The sequence below is a fragment of the Thalassophryne amazonica genome, chromosome 17, assembly GCF_902500255.1.
Source record: "Thalassophryne amazonica chromosome 17, fThaAma1.1, whole genome shotgun sequence".
Taxonomy (NCBI): domain Eukaryota; kingdom Metazoa; phylum Chordata; class Actinopteri; order Batrachoidiformes; family Batrachoididae; genus Thalassophryne; species Thalassophryne amazonica.
In genome coordinates this window covers 55892292-55899163 of record NC_047119.1, presented here as the reverse complement: position 1 = coordinate 55899163, position 6872 = coordinate 55892292, and the positions used below count along the sequence as shown (strand labels likewise).

The 6872-nt window shown below is 48.2% G+C and overlaps 1 pseudogene; it reads left to right on the top strand.

Annotated features, from left to right (window-relative positions):
* Nucleotides 1-432: 432 nt before the first annotated feature.
* LOC117529537 lies at nt 433-3745 on the top strand (annotated as a pseudogene).
* Nucleotides 3746-6872: the final 3127 nt, after the last annotated feature.

Here is a 6872-nt window from a genome sequence, read left to right as displayed (position 1 = left end):
CAAGTCCGCAAGCGAAGCCGCCGAAAAGAAGAGGGCAGATCCGTGGGCTGCTACTGGGATGCAAGTCGGGGCTTGATCACCCCCAGCTGGGTCGCCTGGGTGAGGGTGTATGATGTTGCAAGACCCGAAACACCCGATGACCCCAGGATACATCACTGATGATGCGTCCCAGTGCATCCATGAGGTGTATTTTGAATATTTAGCATCTGGCATAGCCAGTGACTCCTAGGAACAGACTAGGTGACAACCAAGAATAGTTTGGTCGACTACTGGAGAGACAGTTGACAGCACGGAAAGACAGCACCCGGGGCAGGTTGGGTTAGCAACCCAATCTGTATCTTTCATGAGAGAGAACCCAATCAAGCTACAGAAAGCCCTACAGTGAGATACCCCCAGGAGATCCCGAGAGGGGGGGAGGATGAGATCTCCAATCAGACGGACCACACGGTGATGACCCAGGCAAACGGACAAACGACGAACGTAACATGCATTTGCGGAAAGCTGTGCAAGAACCATCGTGGCCTGAAAATCCATCAGGCTAGAATGAAATGCTTGGAGAAAGACAATGAGGTACAATGCTCAGGTCTTGTACCTGGTGAGACGCAGGAGGAGCCCGGCCAGGAGGCAACCCACAGAGCCCAGTCCCTCCACATACCTCAGACTCTCAATCCCAGCAGAGTAAGTCCACAGCAGTAGATTAAGTGGCCCCCAGCCAGCAAGAGGAGTGAGTGGCAGCAGTTTGACGATGATGTGTCAAACATCATCCAGGCCACAGCCAAAGGAGACGCGGACAGCCAACTCACATCAGTGACCACCATCATCATCAGCTATGCCTCAGTAAGATTTGGGCAGGTGGACAAAGGAACATCAAAACCCACTTCCTACACAATGAGCCGAAGGGCCACACAGATACATCATCTGCGCCAGGAGCTTCGTACCCTCAAGAAGCAGTACAAGGCTGCAACTGAGGAGGAGAAGCAACCCTTAGCGGAACTGAAAAACATCCTGCGCAAGAAGCTGATGACTCTTCGCAGAGCAGAGTGTCACCAGAGATGGGGGAGGGAGAGGGCAAGGAAGCAAGCGGCTTTCATTGCCAACCCCTTTGGCTTTACCAAACAACTGATAGGGGACAAGCGCAGTGGCCGGCTTGAGTGCTCTATAGAGCAAGTAAACCGCTTCCTCCAGGACACTGTGAGCGACCTTCTGAGAGACCTGGAACTGGAACCCAACAAAGCTCTCATCAACCCAGATCCCCCAACAACGGAGTTCAACCTGAAGGAGCCAAGCCTGAAGGAGGTTGAGGAGGTCATCAAGGCGGCCCGCTCTGCGTCAGCACCAGGCCCCAGTGGAATTCCTTATCTGGTCTACAAGCACTGCCTGGAGCTTCTACGGCACCTGTGGAGGATCCTGAAGGTGATTTGGAGAAGCGGAAAAGTGGCCAACCAGTGGAGGCATGCTGAGGGAGTTTGGATCCTCAAAGAGGAGAACTCATGAGACATCAGTCAGTTTCGATCCATCTCACTGCTGAGTGTGGAAGGGAAGGTGTTTTTTAGCATCGTCTCATGAAGACTGACCGAGTTCCTCCTCAAGAACAGCTATATTGACCCATCAGTACAGAAGGGAGGGAGGGATCTCTGCTCCTGGCTGCTTGGAACACATTGGGGTCATCACGCAACTCATCAGAGAGGCCCATGAGAACAAAGGCGACCTAGCTGTGTTGTGGTTGGACCTGGCCAGCGCCTATGGGTCCATACCACACAAGCTGGTTGAGCTCGCTCTCCACCTCCACCATGTTCCCAGTAAGATCAAGGACCTCATCCTGGATTATTACAATAACTTCAGGATGAGAGTTACTTCTGGGTCAGAGACATTGGACTGGCATCGCATTGGGAAAGGGATAATTACAGGCTGCACCATCTCTGTTGTCCTCTTCTCCCTAGCCATGAACATGGTGGTCAAGTCAGCTGAGGTGGAATGCAGAGGCCCCTGACCAAGTCAGGTGTATGACAGCCCCCCATCAGAGCCTATATGGATAACCTCACCGTAACAACCATGTTGGTCCCAGGGTGCAGGTGGATCCTGCAAGGGCTCGAAAAGCTCATCACCTGGGTAAGGATGAGCTTTAATCCCTCCAAATCATGATCTATGGTGCTGAAGAAGGGGAAGGTGAGTGACAAGTTCCGCTTTTCCATCTCAGGAACTGTCATCCCAACCATCACGGAGCAACCCGTGAAGAGCTTGGGGAAACTCTTCGACTCCACCCTGAAGGACTCAGCAGCCATCCAGAAGGCCAGCTTAGAACTTGGAACCTGGCTCACCAAGGTAGACAAGTCTGGCCTGCCTGGTAGGTTTAAAGCCTGGATCTACCAGCATTCAATCCTGCCCCACATCCTGTGGCCCCTGTTGATTTCTGCAGTCCCAATAACAGCAGTTGAGTCCCTAGAGAGGAAGATCAGTGGCTTTCTTCGAAAGTGGCTGGGACTTCCTCGCAGCCTTACCAGTGCTGCCCTGTATGGAACGAGTAACATCCTGCAGCTTCCTCTCAGTGGTCTCACAGAAGAGTTCATGGTGGCACGCACCAGAGAAGTTCTACAGTACAGGGACTCAAAGGACTGCAAAGTGTCAGCAGCTGGCATCGAGGTGAGGACAGGAAAGAAGTGGAAGGCATGGGAAGCAGTGGAGCTGGCAGAGTCACACCTAAGACAGAAGGCATTGGTGGGCACTATGGCAACAGGCAGAGCAGGCTTGGGTTACTTCCCAAAGATCCTCATCAGCCAGGCCCGTGGGAAGGAAAGGCACCACCTGATCCAGGAGGAAGTCAGAGCGGGTGTGGAGGAAGAGCGGGTGAGCAGGGCAGTAGGACTACGGCAACAGGGAGCATGGACAAGGTGGGAGAGCGCACTACAGCGCAGGACCACCTGGACAAATGTCTTGCAGCCAGATTTTCAGCGGGTCCGCTTCCTGGTGCAAGCTGTCTACGATGCTCTGCCAAGTCCAGCGAACCTCCATGTGTGGGGGAAAAGTGAGACACCTTCCTGCCCGCTGTGCTCTGGTAGAGGCTCTTTAGAATACCTCCTCAGTGGCTGCCCAAAGGCTCTGGCAGATGGTTGCTATCGCTGGCGCCATGACCAGGTGCTTAAGGCAGTCGCTGAGAGCGTAGCCTCAGCCATCAGCTCCAGCAAGAACCATCATGCTCCAAAGAAGGCAATCTCCTTTGTTAAAGCTGGAGAAAAACCCAGAGCAAACCAACATGCGACATCAGGACTACTCCACACAGCAGCTGACTGGCAGTTGCAGGTCGACCTGGGTAGGCAGCTGAGGTTTCCCCAGCACATCGCAACAACATTCCTTCGCCCAGATATGATCATGACCTCTCAGTCTTCGAAACAGCTAATCATACTGGAGTTGACAGTGCCCTGGGAAGAAAACATCGAGGAGGCCAATGAGAGGAAGAGGGCTAAGTACCAGGAACTGGTGGAGGAGTGCAGGGAGGGAGGCTGGAAGACGGTCTATGAGCCCATAGAGGTAGGCTGCAGGGGATTTGCAGGGCGGTCTCTGTGCAAGGTCCTCAGCCGCCTGGGCATCGTAGGAGCGGCAAAGAAGAGGGCCATCAAGTCCGCAAGCGAAGCTGCCGAAAAGGCCACCAGGTGGCTTTGGATGAAGAGGGCAAATCTGTGTGCTGCTACTGGGACGCAAGTAGGGGCTTGATCACCCCCGGCTGGGTCGCCTGGGTGAGGGTGTATGATGCTGCAAGACCTGAAACACCCGATGACCCCAGGATACATCACTGATGATGCGTCCCAGTGCATGCATGAGGTGTATTTTGAATATATATATATATATATATATATATATATATATATATATATATATATATATATATATATATATATATATATATATATATATATATATATATAGTGAGGAAAAATAAGTATTTGAACACCCTGCGGTTTTGCAAGTTCTTCCATTTAGATATCATGGAGGGGTCTGAAATTTTCATCTTAGGTGCATGTCCACTGTGAGAGATATAATCTAAAAAACAGAAAATCCGGAAATCACAATGTATGATTTTTTAATAATTTATTTGTATGTTACTGCTGCAAATAAGTATTTGAACACCTACCAACCAGCAAGAATTCTGGCTCACACAGACCTGTTAATTTTTCTTTAAGAAGCCCTCTTATTCTGCACTCTTTACCTGTAATAATTACACCTGTTTGAACTTGTTACCTGTATAAAAGACACCTGTTCACACACTCAATCAATCACACTCCAACCTGTCCACCATAGCCAAGACCAAGGAGCTGTCTAAGGACACCAGGGACAAAACTGTAGACCTGCACAAGGCTGGGATGGACTACAGGACAACAGGCAAGTAGCTTGGTAGAAGACAACAACTGTTATGATTATTTACTAGAAAGTGAAAGAAACACGGGCAGCACAGTGGCTTAGTGGTTCACACTGTTGCCTCACAGCGAGAAGGTCGTGGGTTCAATTCCCGTGGCCTTTCTGTGTGGAGTTTGCATGTTCTCCCCGTGTGTGCGTGGGTTTCCTCCGGGTGCTCCGGTTTCCTCCCATATCCAAAGACATGCGGGTTAGGTGGATTGGAGTCTTTAAATTGTCTATAGGTGTGTGTGTGGGTGTGTCTGTGCTTGTTTGACTGACAGACTAGCATCCTGTCCTGGGTGTACCCTGCCTCACGCTCTATGACTGCTGGGATAGGCTCCAGGCCCCCACAACCCTTAATTGGACTAAGCAGTAGAAGATGAACGAATGAATGAATGAATGAAAGAAACACAAGATGACTGTCAATCTCCCTTGGTCTTGGATTCCATGCAAGATCTCACTTTGTGGGGTAAGGATGATTCTGAGAAAGCTCAGAACTACACAGGAGGACATGGTCAATGACCTGAAGAGAGCTGGGACCACAGTCACAAAGATTACATTAGTAACACATGATGTTGTCATGGTTTAAAATCCTGCAGGACAGCAAGGGCCCCCTACTCAAGCCAGCACATGTCCAGGCTTGTTTGAAGTTCACCAGTGACCATCTGGATGATCCAGAGGAGGCATGGGAGAAGGTCATGTGGTCAGATGAGACCAGAATAGAGCTTTTTGGAATCAACTCAACTTACCATGTTTAGAGGATGAGAACAACCCCAAGAAAACCATCCCAACTGTGAAGCATAGGGGTGGAAACATTATACTCTGGTGGTGCTCTTCTGCAAAGGGGACAGGATGACTGCACTGTATTGAAGGGAGGATGGATGGGGTCATGTATTGCGATATTTTGGCAAACAACCTCCTTCCCTCAGTACAGAGGTGTCAAGTAACGAAGTACAAATACTTTGTTACTGTACTTAAGTACACTTTTTAGGTATCTATACTTTACTCCATTACTTATTTTTCTGCCTACTTCTGACTTCTACTCATTACATTTTCACACAAGTATCTGTACTTTCTATTCCTTACATTTTTAAAACAAACAGCCTCGTTACTCTTGGCTTCAGCGCCGGTGGATGTGCGCTGCTGAGGTGTCAGCGCACATCCACCGGCGCGGCTTCACCGAGGTGCCGGCGCGGATGATATCAAGAAGTCCCTGGATTTTTTGTCTGAGGAAATCTCTGTTGTTAAAATGCAGCAGAAATTCATTATGGAGCCGGTGGAAGAAGTGAAGGCTCTCCGGATCCAGAATGCTGAGAAAGACCGGCGTCTGGTGCACCTGGAGAACCGTGTTGCGGAGTTGGAACAGTACACAAGGATGAACGATGTTATTATTACAGGAATTCATATTAAACCTCGATCCTACACACGGGCGGTGTCAGAAGAAAGCGGAGGGGAGGCCAGTGAGCAGGAGGCCAGCTCAGTGGAACAACAGGTGGCTGACTTCCTGCAATCTAAAGGTATTCAAATGGACTGTAATAACATTGAAGCGTGCCACCCCCTGCCCAGGAGAGAGGATGGAGACAAGTGAGCTGTTATAATGAGGTTTGTCAACAGAAAACATAAAATGGCATTGTTAAAACAGGGACGGAATCTCAAAGGAACAAACGTATTCATCAATGAACATCTGACCAAAAGAAACGCAGACATCGCCAGGAAAGCTCGTCTCTTAAAAAAGCAGGGAAAAATTCAACAGACATGGACATCCAACTGCAAAACATTCATCAAACTGAACGGAACACCAGAACAAGCGAAGGTTATGGTAATCAGGAACATCAAGGAACTGGACAAATACGATCAATAAGGTATGAGGACACAAAAACATCACAACACCATGACACAGACCAGAGGAACCTATTCATCTACTACATCATCTACATCTGGAGACAAGAAGGATATAACTCACAGGATTGCTGATCATGGAAAACTAGAACTGAGAACATTTAAATACACAGACCACAATGTACTGGACTTGGAGCACGATATAGACCCGGACAATAATTTCTTCTCAAATATTAATGACAGTTGTTGCTATTATACAGATGAACAGTTTAATCGGATCATTAAAACGGATAACAAATTATCAATAATCCATTTCAACAGCAGAAGTCTGTATGCAAACTTTAACAACATTAAAGAATATTGAAGTCAATTTAAAAAAATATTTAACATATTTGCTATATCAGAAACATGGATCAATGAAGATAAAGGAATGGATTTTGAACCAGTCGAAGCAGTGGTTCGCAGATTGAAGCAATGCTTCGACCTATTGTTTCATTTATTCTTTCTTTCTTTCACTTAATTTTCCCCCGCTAAAACCCTAAAGAGCATACTTCTGTGAGTATTATTTACCTTTTCTATGTTAAACCGACCTGTTATGGTCTTCTGAAACAGTTGATAGATGTATTTTATAACTTAAAAACGGG